Source organism: Lathamus discolor, chromosome 2, assembly GCF_037157495.1.
Source record: "Lathamus discolor isolate bLatDis1 chromosome 2, bLatDis1.hap1, whole genome shotgun sequence".
Lineage (NCBI taxonomy): Eukaryota > Metazoa > Chordata > Aves > Psittaciformes > Psittacidae > Lathamus > Lathamus discolor.
This window is the reverse complement of record NC_088885.1, coordinates 132296648-132314203: the sequence shown is the minus strand read 5'-3', so window position 1 is coordinate 132314203 and position 17556 is coordinate 132296648. Positions and strand designations below refer to the sequence as shown.

General features: G+C 38.0%; 1 protein-coding gene across 1 annotated transcript in view; it reads right to left on the bottom strand.

Moving 5' to 3' along the window:
* The window catches only part of RALYL (RALY RNA binding protein like), a 505944-nt gene that overhangs the window by 260705 nt on the left and 227683 nt on the right, over positions 1-17556 (bottom strand). The gene's annotated exons all lie outside the window — the stretch shown is intronic.

The following is a 17556-nucleotide window of genomic DNA, read 5'->3' as shown; positions in this document are numbered from 1 at the left end:
CCTTCCACTTGCTCAAAGCCCCATCCAACCTGGCCTTGAACACATCCAGGGATGGGGCATCCACAGCTTCTCTGGGAAATCCATTCCAGTGTCTCACCAACTTTACAACAAACAATTTCATCATAATATCTTATCTAAACCTACCCTCCTCCAGTTTAAAGCTATTTTCTCTTGTTCTATCACTACCTCTTCTTGTAGGCATAATTTCCAGGAGGTACTGATCCATGATCTTTCCTGTCACTGTGGTGAGACTGACCAGCCTTTAGTTCCTTGGGGCTTCCTTTTTTACTTTTTAAAAAATGGTGGTTATGTTTTTCCCTTTTCTAATGAGTGGGAACTTCACTGTACAGAAGTCAGGGAGACTAAGCAGGCAAACTAAGAGAATGAAAATGTATTGTATTTGTTAAAGTTTCAGTTCAAGAAGGTTGTTCTTTCCTGGGTTGCAGTTAAAGCCACATGAACTTTGCCTTTTGCTAAGTATATTTTTACTTAATAGAGGTCTGTTCCTCTGCAAAGTTTCCTTATTTTACATAAGACTTGTTATCATGAGTTAGAAAGAATTCTGCAACAAGTACTGTACAAAAAGCAGCCAGATTCTGAAGCACTTGCCCCAAATGCTATCCACCCCCTAAATATGCACATCAAGACATATAATCTGAGAAGAGTTTACTTCTAATAGAGTAGTAAGTTTTGCTTTTATAAAGCTAAAACTAACAATTTTGGTAAGAAATGCTTTTTCAAAAGATGTCCCCAAATCAAGATTAAAAAGAGCCTTTTAAAAGTTTATAGACAGTGCTTTTCTACAAATTTACACAAATCTTTTCTTCCTTCAGTATATTCACTCTTAACTGTGAAGAAACAGGTTCTGTTAGCTTTCTTTTCCCAGCTGATCTAACCTTTCCAACTGCAACCCTCTTTGGCGAAGAACTCAATTCATTGTTAAATCTCCATTTTCTAAAGCTTCAATTCTTTCAGTTGTCTTTGTGGTTACACTGGTAGAATGGACAATAATCCAATTAACCAGGAAGCAAATAGAGCAGTCCTTCATGCTGCTAAGAACACATATAATGCAACATTTCAATGATGTAACCCATAATATTAGAAGCTATAACTTCCCAAAACAGGTTAGTCACCTTCAATGACAGTAACAAGAATTTCTCATGACAAGATCCAATACTTTTCTCATGCTATCTTACAAGATGCCTTTGCATTATTTTTTTTCCTAATATAAAAAGCCTGAAAACTTTCCTGGGAAAAGGACTGGTTTGCATAATATGCAGATTATTTCAGTTGCTTGATCACTGTAATAAATGCCAGAGAAGATAAACAAACACTTCTGGCAAATGAAGCACTGCATGCAAATTTTATTTTTATCGGAATGACACTTGCTGACCTATTCTGCAACCTTAAATTGATGAGATTTTCCTAACTAGACATGGTTGCAGTTAATATATATCTATTCAGTTTATATATATGTAAAAGTCCATGATATTTATTTAAAAACTTGCGACGGAGAATATCACGCTGAAAATGCTTGAATCAACAAGAGACAATCATAAGCACAGAAGAGCAACATTTCATGAATAAATTGAAAGTTATTAAGAATAAACAAACGTAAAGTTTGAAAATTAAAAGAAGTCAATTAATGAAAGCAATAAATTCAATTTTCATTTGGGCACTTGACATTAAACTTGTTGCTGTACAAATAAACTCAATTTCAATGTGTTTGATGCAGAAACTCCCATTACAAGAAGGTCAGAATTTGTCCTAAAATTTCAGTTTCTTCATTGCTGAGGTAACAAAAGCCATACCGTTGTTTTAAGTGGTATGAGGATACTGGATTAAAATCATATTATATTCAAATCACCTCATTTCAGATCAAAGAAATCAAGACAAACACTGAGTACAACAGAGAAATTACATTTCTATTACAAGTGGAAAAGCAGCTGTATATGATATGGAGTATATTCTTTGTAGACAACTATATGTGGGTCCTATACTTTATCTGAAATTAAATGAAAGGGTACTTCTGCTGTTCTATGCTACAAGGAATAATCTCAAAATATAGAATCTCTGTGAAAGAACAGGAGGATGTTTATGTGCATTGTACCGTGCCACTGTATTGAGAAAAAATTCTCTGCACCATATATGTAACATGGCTTGAGTGTGGATTTCACAGACAAAACATCTGTGACTACTTTTAACCTATTACACTGCTAAGAATCATACAATATAGGACCAGGAACCACAGCTTCTCAGGAAGTGTGCTTTTCTGCTGCACACATAGTACTCCAGAACAAAAACAGAAGAAGTTTTTGTGTCTGCAGCAAACCCAACTGACGAAGCAGGGTTGACAAGTGTTACTTTCAGTACTTCTATTTCAATAGGGACAATTCATGGTTATCCAAACCTTAAGGATGAAAGAGAAGTGGAAGATGGCATCTGGCCTTGATATCTTTGCAAAGAAATGACTTAGATGGTTCTTTATAGAATACTTTAATTAAAAATTGGTAAAGAATTTCATTGATATGAAAAATATTTTGGAGAATGGCTAATAAGAAAGAATTACTGCTCTGAAAATCCAATTTCCCTTAGGCTTCTCAACATTTTGTGCTAAGTGAATGGTATCTTTGAAATTCTAAGTGCTAAAAGAGTTAATAATGAAAATTTAAATTTCTCCCATTCTTGTAGCAGAGATGCCACTTACTAGAAAATGTGTCTGGTCAACAACAAAAAGATACATCTATGTCTTGATGCCAGTTCACATCTCTTCTCTGCCTGCTCAAGCAGTAGTCTCTAGGGAAGTATATACAAATGATGGCAATGGTAGAAGGAAATTGAGCATGGCCAGAGAATAACTGCCTCTTAGCAAACTACATGTCAAAGACAAGATAAGAATCACACTTTGTTTTCTGACATTCTGATTTGATGTGTGTATTTTCCACCATGGAATGGCATCTATGTAGACAAAACAGTAATAAACTTGGTACAAGATGAGGAGAAAAGCCTTATTCATTTCATAAATAAAACTCCCAGACCTAATACATTGCTGACTCTTCAAGTAGGGATGTCTCCCTGATTGTGCTCCTCTGTGAAGGCTACCCCTTTCACAGCACCCTGGGAGGTATAGGGTCTAAATGCTCATTTACGCTGGCAGCACTGGAATACACATGCCCAGACCTCTGAGCTCATAACTTAATGCATACTCATGAAAAGTCATGCACAGTTAGTGCCAGTTAAATAATAGATTCTTCATTTGAGCACTGTTCTTTTTTCCTTTTCCTCAGAGTTTATCTAAAACAACAGATTATTTTTTTTCAAAACACCAATTAGATTCCCAAAAGTAACTTCTGAGTAAGGCAACTTTATTTTACTGGTAGGGAAACTTCTCAAAGGAGACAGAATGACAGATAAACAGGTACTGAGTCTGTGCAGTAGCAAGAATCTTTGTCTTCTCTTTTGCTTACATCAGTGCATCCTGGCCTCTCAGAGAATCCTTTTCTACAGTGTAAGAATTCAACTTTTCTGCATGGAGTCATTTAAAACCTTTGCAAAAGACATGTTTTTTAAGAAATACAGGATTTTGTAAAGTGGATTGTCATATTGTATCAAGCATTTAATCACTCTCATGGAAAATCCTTGCTTAGGGGCTTGGCATTGATAGTATGATTTCTTCTACTCTTTGATACACAGTATTTGAGTTTTTATTTTGGCCAGTAGCACTTGGAAAAATAGTTATCTATGTATCTTATGGCTTGTTGGAAATCACCAGACCTTAGGACTCAGCCAGCGAGCAGTGGACCTTCTCAAATTGCCAATACTGATCAAGCTTGCCGAGGTTTTCTTAAGTCACAAAGTCACATACACACATATTTAAACTCACTTGTTAGTTTTAAACAAGACAACTTCCTGTTTATATATTTTTTTCTTTCATAGACTTCCTTTTTATATTCTTTTTAGGTTGTATGGTTAAATTATTTATTTTGGGCTGTATGGTTAAATTCTTCATGGAAAAAAAATAAATGCATTTTTATTTGCATGAGCTGCTACAGCTGTACAGTATTATGTGTTCATTCTAAGTGCCTGAGAGGGTATCAAACCCAACAGATACTGTTCAGTGTTACAGAAGAGAAGCAGTATTGAAAATCATAACAAAGTCCTCTCTGGGACAATGACTGAGTTGGGTAGCTTGAAATGCTAACATGCCATCTGTGTTTCAGTGAGGGTTAGCTATTGCTTAAATGATTGTGATTAACAGCCAGAGCTTTATACACTAACAAGCCAAGTTTGATTGTAATTCTTTGAAGAGTAATCATCACTCTACCCTGCAATTACACACAATGCATGTTGAATTAGAAAAAAAAAAAAAGAACACAAAATAACTTTCAGACTTGGAAAATCAGCCTATTGAACACAAGCCAAAGGTGAGATGATCAGTAAGAACTGTGATTCATTGTAATATTGCTGAAATACCATAAAAAGATCAAAGGGAATGACAATCTGAAGAGTTACTGGGAAAAAATGAGGAATGTGACAGGAACATAACTTACATTAAGCAGGCAGACAAGTTGTGTATAATTTCAGAAAAAAAACCCCATAAACATTTGATTTTACAACAGAGCTGTGAACTACTAGTTGGGGCTGTTCAGCCTGGAGGAGAGAAGGCTGTGTGGAGACCTCATAGCAGCCTTCCAGTACCTGAAGAGAGGCTATAGGGATGCTGGGGATGGACTCTTCATTAAGGACTGCAGTGATAGGACAAGGGGTAATCGATTTACACTTAAACAGGGGAAGTTCAGATTAGATATAAGGAAGAAATTCCTTACTGTGAGGGTGGTGAGGCACTGGAATGGGCTGCCCAGGGAAGTTGTGAATGCTCCATCCCTGGCAGTGTTCAAGGCCAGGTTGGACGGAGCCTTGGGTGGCATTGTTTAGTGTGAGGTGTCCTTGTGCATGGCAGGGGCATTGGAACTAGATGATCTGAAGGTCCTTTTCAACCCTAACTATTCTATGATTTTATGATTCTACAGAAAAAAAAAATTTACTTTTCTTCATGCTTTATTTCTTTTGCAGATAGCTAAGTGTTGAACAACAGTGTCACTTGTGCCTACTCACAGCAGATGTGCCTTCACTTTCAACTCAGTCTAAAGCTGCAGGAAGCAAAGCTTAAAAACTATATAAAGTTCCATTGAAATTTTTAGGCCCAGGTTAATTTTTTTGAAAAAGGAAGAAGACAAATACTAATGGCCAAAAAGCAGAGTTTCAGCAGAAAATTAGCCTTGCTAACAATGAAGACACAAAGGCATGTTTTTTGAAAGATATGAGACAGCAAAAATTATTAAATTAACACACTACTCATCTGCTTAAGGAATGTTTAAGAAACAGATGTCAATGTCTCATAATTGTTAATAATTTCTACTCATTTGTGACAAGCAGCCTATAACTGAGCTCACACCACACACAAATTGTGATATGGAATCATAAAAGGACTAGTAAAATATGTTTATCAATTTCCTTCTGAGCTTTCAAAGCAAGCAGTTTAGTCAAATAGTAGTTTAAAATTTTAAGGAAAAGAGTGGAATATTTAGCCTAAGAGACTAAAAATAACCTGAAGCATACATTTCTTCTTAATTTCAAAGTAAGGCTATTGTTCATTTGACAATGATTCTGTCCTGAGTCTCTACAGCTCCCTTTTCAACCTTTTCCCATTCTATGTCTTATGCCAAATCTGTTTCCTCCCTACTTCCTTTCATTCTGCAAGATATCAAGGGAATATTGAATTTTGCTGCCTGAGGGACAGACCTTGCTGCTGCTATTCTGAGAAAGAAAAGAAGCTGAAGATGCAGCAAGGCAGAAAAATATGGTGTGGGATGTGGACCCTGGTTTGCTACACCCATTGCTAGCAGAGTAGGTAAGGCAGGGAGCAATCTCTCTTCCAAAGGGTGTCCCTGCCCATGGCAGGGCGTTTGGAACAAGATGATTTTTGGTGTCTCATCCAACCCAAACCATTCTATGATTCTGTGATTTGCAATCTCTGTATTTCCTGCCTTTGGGAAAAAACTGTTACCGGGCTGCCTCTGCATGGTTCTGCCAGAGGTGAAACAGACAGCTTGGCTAGAGCTGCTGATGCTTTTTGCAGAGTGCTACTCAATGCAGCTCCCTGCTCCAAACAGATCTGGAGCATCCCCCACCACTGCTCCTTCCAGCAGCATTCAGCTCCCTTCCCTCTCATAATTGTTTCGCGCCCACGCCATCATGACTTGCTCTCCCATCCAGTTCACCTACAGTCTGGCTGCTTTGTTATATAGGAGGGTTAAAGAAGTGGCCATTTATATGCCATGTCTGGTCTCCAGTCTCCTTCTCCAGCAACATAAGCAGCTTTTGCCTAGGTCCCTAATCATCCATAATCTTCTCCTTCCTGCCTGATTAGCTTCTATTCTGCCAATTTGATGCTTTTCTTGAACACCCACTCCATCACTCCGTGCTTCTCTAACAGCCTGTGGAGAAAGAAATACTTTTCAATTTCCTTTTTCTTTTTTTTTTTTTTCCCCCTTAGTGTCTCTTGCTAGATCAACACTCTCTTCATACTCATAGCCCCAGATACACATCTTTATTTAGAATACTTATTAACTTCAGGAAAGGGAGTTAAACATCTGAGCAGCTGATTTATGTTTATAATAATTATTATTATTAATTATTATCATTATTTTCTCTTTTTTTAAAGTTACAAAAACACTGACCCTAAGACAGTAGTTTCCCACGACATATAAGCTAACGTCAAAAATAAACTAACATCACTGTGTGCTGAAGATGCCCAGCACCAGCTTTCCCTCCTGGCTCTTTGGCTGTGGGAGCACAGTCCAAACATTTATCTGAAATAAATAATAAAAAAAAAATAAATACATCAGATCGTCACCTCTGTCCCTTATCTCGGAATAACTACCTATGCAATTTTGCTGATATTTATCTTCAGTGGTAGGACAGAAAATTTGCAGCACTCTTGTCTTGGGGGCACATAGTATTAACTTGAATTTATGTGTGGAAACTGTTATGAAAGTTGATTTTGAAATGCAAAGCACACGAAATAAGCTAACTTTACACATCTGACAGCTACCTAACTTTTTAAAATCCAAAGCTTTGTTCAATTGATAAGACTTATTCATTTATAGAATTAGTGGAACTGGGAGGTTGTCTTTATCTCCTTTCATCCATGGGTATGACTAAGACATTTTTATTAATGGATGAAAAAACTTTGCTTTTTCACAATCTCTCTGGTAGCTGGCATGTTGGTATCTCAGTGACTCTGATCCCTGTAGAGGCCCTGAGATGCATTGTTCATCTTCAGTAGGCTTTACTATACATTATTCTTTCTATTTATAATTACTCTGTAAGAATCATATGCAATACTCCAGAACCACCATCACACTTCAAACGGTAGCAGTACAAAGGTGTCAAGAAAACAGGGATTTTAAATACTGTTTAAAAAAGGGGGATGAAAACTCAATTTCTTGATGAATGCTTTTTCTAGTCATGCTCACAGTTATTGCATGGCCATTGTAGTTCTGATTCTGAGTCACTGATCAGGATCTCATCAAGCTCTGTATGTTTGACAGGAGAACTAGGGAGCACCAGTACTGTAGACAGCTCTGTCAGAAATCTTCTGTCAGAGCAGTATTATCCTTGTTGTTAGACTGGGTAGAAGTGGCTTACAAAGTGTTTCATGTTGATGTACACATTCAAAAAATGCCTGGATAAGAATTAAAATTGTATGAGATAAATCAGACTGTCTCTGAGGACAGGCAAACTCAGAAGCAAAATGTCTTTGTCTTTCGTAATGGTACTCCTACGGGGCATATGAGACAACTGCTTGTCTATTCAAACTGCATGGAGGAATGAAAGAAAAGCTGCCAAGAAGAGAGAATCATGAACATGTGGCAGAGATGGAAAAGCATTTTGCCTTTCTAACACCTTGCTACATAATGGAGCTTCACCTGGGTCACCAGACATGATTAAACTTCATAAGGTTGGAATCAGCCCACCTCACAAGCGTGTCAAGGTCCCTCTGGACAGCATTCCTTCTCTTCAGGGTGTCAACCGAACCACACAGCTTGGTGTCATCGGCAAACTTGCTGAGGGCGCACTCCATCCCACTGTCCATGTCAGTGACGAAGACGTTAAACAAGACCGGTCCCAACACTGATCCCTGAGGGACACCACTCGTTACCGGTCTCCAGCCGGACATCGAGCCATTGACCACAACTTTTTGCATGCAGCCATCCAGCCAGTTCTTTATCCACTGGGTGGTCCATCCATCAAATTGATGTCTCTCCAATTTAGAGAGAAGGATGTCGTGTGGGACAGTGTCGATCGCTTTGCACAAGTCCAGGTAGATGACATCAGCTGCTTTACCCTTATCCATCAATTCTGTAGCCCCATCATAGAAGGCCACCAAATTGGTCAGGCAGGATTTCCCCTTAGTGAAGCCATGCTGGCTGTCACCAAGCACCTTGTTGTTTTCCATGTGCCTTAGCATGCTGTCCAGGAGAATGTGCTCCAAGATTTTGGCAGGCACTGAGATGAGACTGACTGGTCTGTAATTCCACGGGTCTTCCATTTTTCCCTTCTTGAAAATGGGGGTTATATTTCCCTTTTTCCAGTTGTCAGGAACTTCACCTGACTGCCATGATTTTTCAAATATGATGGCCAGTGGCTTAGCAAATTCATTCACCAGCTCCTTCAGGACCCGCAAATGGATTTCATCAGGTCCCACGGACTTGTGCACATTCGGATTTTTAAGATGGTCTCAAACCAGATCCTCTCCTAAAGTGGGCCCAAGGTCTTCATTCTCACAGTCCCTGTGTCTACCTTCTAAGAACTGGGTGGTGTGCTCAGAGCCTTTGCCAGTGAAGACCGAGGCAAAGAAGTCATTCAGAACCTCAGCCTTCTCCAAATCCTGTGTAGCCAGTTCTCCCGAGAGCTTCCTCAGGGGGCCTATGTTGTCCCTAGCCTGTTTTTTATTTGCTACGTAGCTGTAGAATCCCTTCTTGTTATCCTTAACATACCTAGCCAAAATATTCCGTTTTATTACCAACATGCATACATACATACATTTGCTACTAATTTAATGTATATTTTAAAATTAACTTCAAAAAATCTTTTTTTAAGCTGGAAGTAACAGTAATCTTCAAATAGGCTAATCCAGACTTTTGAACATTTTCTCCAGAATTCTGTCTCAAGGATACATTTAAAATACCAAGTTCACTTAAAAAAATCAGAAGTCAAACCACGGAAATTATAAATGATAATAATGATAAAAAGCTCCAGGACTGTTTTAGGACAAATTTATTTTATTTACTCACCATATTGGGTCACAGGTAATGTTTTCAAGGTTGGTTTTTCTAAACATACAATGTTGAGAAAGCAGCTTTTATTTTCCAATTGGTTTGTTTTAAATAAAAGGTTAAATTCTAGTGAATCTCTAATGCAGTAAGCCATATGTGCATGTGTGTGCATATATATGTATAGATACATCCAACAATCAATCAGAAGGTGTATTAGAAAATTAGAGAAGATTATCATATTAGAAGCATTAACTGCAAATGTCTTTGACAAAGTCTGACATAATTTTCATTTAGTAACCAAAGAGTTGTATCCAAAAGCAATAAGAAGGGCAAATTCTGCCTGAATTTCTGCATTAAATTAGGACAAAACCACAGAGTTAGAAGATCTATAACTTACAGGTTTCATACGGGAAGAGGTGATGTAGGTGAACACCTCTCAAATACTAGCAATAACTCTATTAGAAATAATTAATTAACATTTTCTCCCGTATATCTATTTTTATACAATATTCATCTTAAAGTCATCACTAAAACTCCATACTGGCTTAAGTTTACACTGTAAACATCCCATTTTTACCTTCTTAGAAACTAGTAGTTAATGTACAGTAATCAATGTCCAAAGTAGAGCCTTGCTACAAATAATGTTGTGCCTACATTTCTCAGATACTTTTATATCAGTATGTTGAGGTGAATAGAAGTGTGTAGAATTTTCTAATAAGCAAGCTGTCTTTATGTCTTTGCTTTGGGAATATATTTGCAGAAATTAAATTCTGCTCTTTTAAGACCTTCAGAAAGGAAAGATTAATTAAATGCACCTCTATAGGCAAAATTCTGCATCCTTGCAGCGAGACATTTGGTAAGTGAACCCGTTTTCTGTATGCTGCCTTTGAAGGGGATAGCATTTTCTTCTAAAGTGTGAATGAAAAAACAAAGCATGGCAAAACTACCAGGCACAGATTCCACCACTGTACTTTGCATCACTAATTTGTTACTAGTGGAAAGAAGTAGACATTCAAACTCCTTCCCTGGAGGCTGTAGAGAGTTACAACTATTCAAAATTCAGTCATGGCCTCAGAGCAATACTCAGTTCTGTATCAGAACGTTATGACAGTGAAAACTGGATGGCAGAAACACTGACCATCAATGAGATTAAATGAAGAAAGTTTCCATTCACAGCTTTCAGACATTAAATAAATTTGCTGATGATTAAATAAAAAGTGTCTAACAACAATCTTCTAACATATTTCAGAAGGGAAATCATCCACTAGACTTGAAGCTGGCAACAGCAAAGGCCCAGCTTTGCCCTTTTTGTCTTAGTACAATGAACTCAGGTGAAGGGCATCACTGGTATCCATACTTCAGCAGCTAGGTTTCTTCAGTCTAGATTAGAAAATCACAGACACAGAACCATTTATTGTATAAAATACAGTTTAAGTGGTTCACACTGGGACATTAAATTCCCCTAAAATTGATTTAATGGGCACTGTAATTATCACAGAGAGAGAAACTTAAGATGGGGTGGTACAGACCTCTGCTTTTGAGAATCACCAGATTCACAGTTCTAGCCATTGCCACAGTTAAGGTGAGCATCCAGGGCATAGGAACACACCAAGCACAGACAAATCCACATACATGACATAAAACCTGTACCACAGATGCTCCCAGCCCTCGCTAGAAGGACTGTGCATTACTGCATCTGGCAGCACACCTTCCACTGGGGCTTCAGAGGATAAGAATTTTAATCTTAGTATAAACTCCTTAGCTTTTGTCTGGGTTTGCTTCATGCGACTGGCACCCTTTCTGCAGACTAGGTGATCTTTAACTTCTGATTGAAGTTTCATCATACTAGTGCTTGCTTATAGAACCTTTACCATGAAATCAAATAAGTAGCGACTTTATTGCCTTTTTCTTCTTTATTTTTTATATTACTCTATTTTTTCTTTTTTGCCATCTTTCTCCTTTTGCTGCCTTACATGATGTAGATGAAGAGGGAAAACAACAGTTTTAATTCCCAAAATCAAATGTCAGAGCAAAATATGTTTCCAGCTGAATTCACTCTAATTCTTAGCAATTTAAAATTATTCCAGTTTACTTAAATTCCAAACCATTTCTTCCTGTTCGTATTTTTTTAAATGCTTTTAACACAGTGTCACTGCACAATAGTTTCTGTCTGTCACATACACAGACACACAGACAAGTATCACTGGTTATAAACTGTGTGCAATAAACATGTAATAAAGACAAATGTAGATTCTTTTTCCACGGTACCTTTTATTTTTCCAGACGACTGGTCTGCTGACATACTGACTTACTAAGACATTTTATTTGAAATTATAAATAACTTGTATTCACTGATCTAAATTAAATTAATATTGTAGCGATAGTGCTATAAGTAAAAATATAATAAAGAATAATGCAGGTTGAACAAACCAAGTTTGAAAGATTCATCATATAAAGGAATTATTACTCCACTTTACGTTCTTAGAGTAACTGACATAAAAAAAAAAACAACTCTTATGAGTTGTGCTTAGAAAATAAAATCTTCAAAGCAATGTTGAAACCATTTCTGTTACCACTCACAGATTACATGATATGAAAAAAGTGTATTCTGCTATGGATGGATGTAACAACAACATCAATTAATTTCACGTTTCTTTTCATTGCCTTTTACATGATCCTGAAACACTGACTAAACCAGACCTATTTGATTCTCAAGAAGAGCTGAGAAAGCATGAAAGGCTGGATGACTCCATTACCCACTGGTGAATTTGAAAATTACTTGGTAGCCCCAATGTCAGAAGCTTTCGCTGTTATCAGCTCTTTCCAACTATTTTGAGCCTATTATGGAACAAAGGTACTGCAAATGCAAACAGTTTTTTGAGATCATGAACAGAACAATTTAGGTGAACAAACAGGGCATATACATTAACTTAATTTTGAAGAGATATAAGTGGGTATCTTAGATAGTCCTCTAAGGCCGAAGCATTCCTGTTCTGCAGGATTACATAGAACACTACCTTTTTCTCTTACATCTCTCTTTTATCTTTTTCTCTGACCTGATTCCTCCTCAGCCCCTGATCCTTCAGCCTATTTTGTTTGTCCTACTCCCTGACTAACCATTAGGGTGAGAAGCAGTCCATGTGCCAAGCAGGACCACAGGCAGTTGCGGTGCCACTGCTGCATTCTGGTGGGCACTCACAACAGCAAGGGAAGCAGTACAAGTCTCCAAACTGTAATCCTTTGAGAGCCCTCTCCTCAGGGCTTATTATCGACAAAGCAACAGCAAGTCAACCACAAAACACATGGCAATGATCCCCAGAGGCTTTCTGAGCTCCAGTCAGCTAGGACGGAGGGTCACACTCTTCTGATTACAGTCTTGTTTTTCCCTCTTGCTCCACTAGCCATATGACCAGCCAGGATCATTTTAACACCTTACTGGCTGTGTTTACCTTTCACTACCATATCACACAATATTTGGATATAAACCCAACAGGAGGAAATTGAAACTCAGTGGAATTTCTGATTCTGAAAACAACTTTTCATCACTAAGGGTTCATGGTAAACATTTTAATGTCCATAAAATTAGGGCTTTTGTTCCCACAGCTAAAATATAACAGAATATCAATGCAAAGATTTTTCCCAAGACAATAATTGAAAACATTTTCAATCTGGGTTTTCTGTATGCTGGCTGATTTATGAAGATACTTTACACAATCCCTAGCAATGTTTATCTGATTGGGTCACTGCCAAAAAATAAAACAATTTGGAACTAAGCACTCAGAACAACCCACTTTGCTATCTATTGCTATGCAACCTCCCATTGTAAGCATGGCAAAAAAAAAAAAAAAAAAAAAAAAAAATCGAAGCTTATCTGTATCACAGGACTTTCTATTTCCCCTCTAATTTCATTTTTTTCTTTAAAAGCAGTCACCAATTTAGGACCACCCCTTGTATCTGGCTCAGAGCCACATGACTCAGAAAACAGGATTTACAAATGCTATACGAGTTTCAGCACAAAATTGTAGTGGAAAAAATCCCATTTCACATTCTATAAAGGCTCTCCCTTTGGCTTGAAACGCTATGCCTATATTAGCCCAGCAACACAGCGCTGAGAAATTTTCCTTACTTGTGACTACTCTAGAATAAAATAAGTAGACAAATTACAAAACAACAAATCGCTTTGTGTTGCAATATTCCTCTAGTACCCTGTCAGAAGGCACTGAAGGCACTGAGAGCACACAGAAAGGAGTGCTTAGCTAAAATGAAAGGGTAGGTGGTGCTTATTTCTACACCAGACTAGCTATGATCCAGAGTTCACACCAAATTGGAACAGAGGCAAGCCCACACTCAGAGATGTAAGCAAGGCAAGTATAACAGTATAGGCATAGTCAATCATGCATGCAAATTACAACCGAGCCTCAAGAGCAGCGCACTAAACCATACAATTGTGAAACTTGTGGGCTACAGAAATATCTTGCAGAGTAATAATTAATTCTTGCATCTATACAAGTAAGGCAAATCAAAAACATGTTATTAGTCTAGTTTACAGTGACTTCTAACCTAATTTTTATAGTTTATTCCTCATAATGACAAAATTGAAGCTGATACGCACAAAGTTTTCTGGTTTTCTTGTGTTTTTCTCTGACTTCCTATGTGTTAGTATAGTGATTCACCAACACCTAAATCATTTTATGAATCAAAGTATGGTGGTTGTCTATGAAGTTTTGCCTTTGGAGGGTCTGAACTGCCAGAGTCTATGTATCTAAGCCAGTTACCTCCAGCAGATCAAGGTGCAGTGAACTCAAATCAGCTGAAAGGCTGGTAGACCAAATAACCCCACACTATGAGTTTAGAGCAAAACACAGCCTTTATATAATTACATTAAAGCACCTCTAAAGAGAAGCTTAACCACCCGGTTATATAGCCATAATTTCAGTGGAGGTAGTATCCAGCCTGGAATTATGAGTTCAAGAGTCATATTCTCTAAATGTCAAAAACATTGTTTTTCAGCTGAGATACCAGCAAGCAAATAATAATAAAGAGAGTTGCCAAGTGTCTAGACATGACCCAAACTGAAGACTGTGGTCCTAGAAATCAGGGTTCAACAGTTTCTAGGATTTTTTTCAGGAATGAATCAACAATATCCTTAAGTATGAGTCAGCAATATGGAGGCTAATATTAAATATTAAGATATTGAATGTTTTGATATTTTACCTCATTGGGTTTGCTGTGCACCAGCTTGACCTTACTTTTATGGCTGCTCTAAATTTCATTGCCCATTGAAGGTTTCTGAGGTGCTACTACAGATATTGGGATTGATCATCTGTATAGAATCACAGAATGCTTTGGGTTAGAAGGACCCTTAAAAACTAGTTCAACCCTCTCTGCCATAGGCAGGGTCATTGTCCACTATATCAGGTTGCTCAAAGCCCTGTCCAACTTGACCTTGAACAATTCCAATGATGTGGCATCCACAACTTCTCTGAGCAGTCTGTTCCAGAGTCTCCCTACCCTCGTAGTAAAAAATGTCTTCTTTATGTCCAATCTAAACCTACTCATACTGTGTTTCCCCAGCTGCTCTTGCCCACAGTATCATCAGAATGAAGAACTACCCCTAGCTGCTTTATCTGCTCCCTCCCCATCAAAGAAAATATGCAGAGGATGTAGTTTTGCAACAAGCTATTTGTGTACTTTCATCTAGCTATGTGGCAGCAACAAGGAAAGTTTCAGTTGGACTACCTGTGCATACATTTATTCTCATGCAATATTCATGGCTAGCAGCAGACAGACAACTAACAGAAAGAGCAGTGTTATTACACTGGAACTGGAAATCTCTGCCAGGTACGAAGAACTTACTTAAACCATCACTCCAAAGAAAGTTGGAAAGGTCAAGCTGGTGCTGAGACAGCTTGCCTTACCGGGAACTACCTCTTCTTTGTGTAACTGGTAATTGGAGAAGAGTCACCACATTCAGTCTGTAGGGAACCGCTTATTAAATGGGTCAGAGGATACATATTTCAGAAGTTAGACTGGTGGCTATAAAGGGTGTATTTTCATTCTATAATAAACATGAGCTTGGTGCTCACAGAAATAACACTGTCAGATTTGCCCTTTAGAACATTGATCCAGTGCTGATAAACATCAGGAAGAGGCCAGAAGGCTTGCTGCAAGTACAAGCCATGGACATTATGTTATCAAATTGCAGTGAAAACAAAATAACATGAATAACGTAAGCTTGATAAACTCATAACACCAAATATTTTTCTCAATAATACAGTACCTGCAAACAATCTGCACTGCTGTTCATAAGGAAAAACTAATTTTGACAATCTAAATATTTGCCTGCTAGTCCCAACTGATTTGTCAGTATCAGTGTTAATGTGCTAGGAATGGTAATGCAATGATTTTGAAAATACTTATGCTTCCTTCGATATTCCAAGCATCTCAGTTGCTGTCCCTGAACAAGAAAATCATATAATTACTTCTGCAAAGAGGCTTGTCATAATCCTGTGTTTAGTATGGACCTCTTTCTTTAGAATGTGAGTTCTGAAATGTTAAATTCAATTGGAAAGAGCCAACAAATGCACACATTTTTCAACAGAAATGGTCTTGTGCTGACAAAATCACAGCTTGCCAATGTAACTCTTAGATTGATAAATGTAAATATGAAAGCTGAACAATGCAACTTTCCTAGCAAACTTTTCCTTTGTATAGCTTACATCAGTGCCTCTATTCAGATTGCTTGGTCTTTTATATGAAATCATCCAACATGAACTATTCAATTTTTCAGCACCAATTTTCCCTTGTTACCCTACTTTCTCCTTCCAAGTTCTTTACCTCCCCCAAAGCACTGAACCTCATGAGACCTAAATGTGATACAGCAAGTGAACTTTCCCATTATATAGTAAGGGTGAAGAAATGGATTCATACAACAGATATAAGACCAGGCAATAAAAAAGAGCTTGAAATAAGATATGATTTCGTTGTTGATAACCACAGTTTTTGCTCATGTTGGAACCGTTAGCAATAAGAAAAACTAAGACAGAATAGCATAGCTTCATGGGATAAAGGGTATGGTAAACAAGGGTGAGAAACAAAAACTTAAAGTAAACAAGTATCCCAATGTAAGAATACACTCTATGCAAAAAAACAAATTCATTGACAAATCTTGTGTGGGCAAATGTCTTTGACAGCTTTACCTGTTTGAAGAGCTGCTGTTTAAAGCTATATTAAAATTACATATCACCAAGGGTTGTCCTATGACCTTGAAGGCAAGAATTGCTTGCACGGCAATCATTCATGTGGCTAAGCTCTTCCCTTCCCTTCCCTTCCCTTCCCTTCCCTTCCCTTCCCTTCCCTTCCCTTCCCTTCCCTTCCCTTCCCTTCCCTTCCCTTCCCTTCCCTTCCCTTCCCTTCCCTTCCCTTCCCTTCCCTTCCCTTCCCTTCCCTTCCCTCTTTCCCTTCCCTTCCTGAGATGCTATGGCATAGGACACAGCACAGTAGGCCACATGTCATTGACTGAACAGTCCTGGCTATTTTGTGGCTGAGTTTGAGGACCTGTCACAGCCCTGTGTTTGGCTCTTCGAGCACTGTGGAAGGAAAACTCAAAAAGTAGTGCTCTCTTTGGTAAGTAGGACCTTACAGGTCAAGGTCAAGGATGTCTTTCCCAAGTTGCCTCAGAAGGTTAACCAACATTGTTCTGCACACAAAGTTATTCCTCTAAAGAAGAGAGCTTGCCCTGAAATCTGTGTCCTTATGATGACAAAATGACATTGAAATATAACGTCTCTGGGGACAAGAAAACTTTGCTGATACCCTCAAATCCCAGAGAAGTGTACAAATTGGTTCACCCTTTGAAAAGAAGTGTGTCCTACACAGCAAACTTTCTTTTCTCTATACACCCATTGCTAAGCTATCATGGAGATTACTAGCAAATTTAAAAGCCACCTTGCTTGGTTCAATCTGGTTCTATTGCTAGAGATGGAAAAATGGTCACTGAAAAAAGATATACAGGAGAAAAAGCAGGAAAAACAGTGCCTACTAAAGTGAAACAGCAGCAGTCAACTTACAGCTAAGGCTACTGCAACGGAAGAGGGAGCAACAGCAACCAAAGATTGCTGAGATTTCTGGAAAAAGTAGAGGTATCAGCCATGCAAAGCCATATTTAGTTTTGAGTAGACTTTCTTCGATATTTTGGTTGACTGTTTGCTCCGTC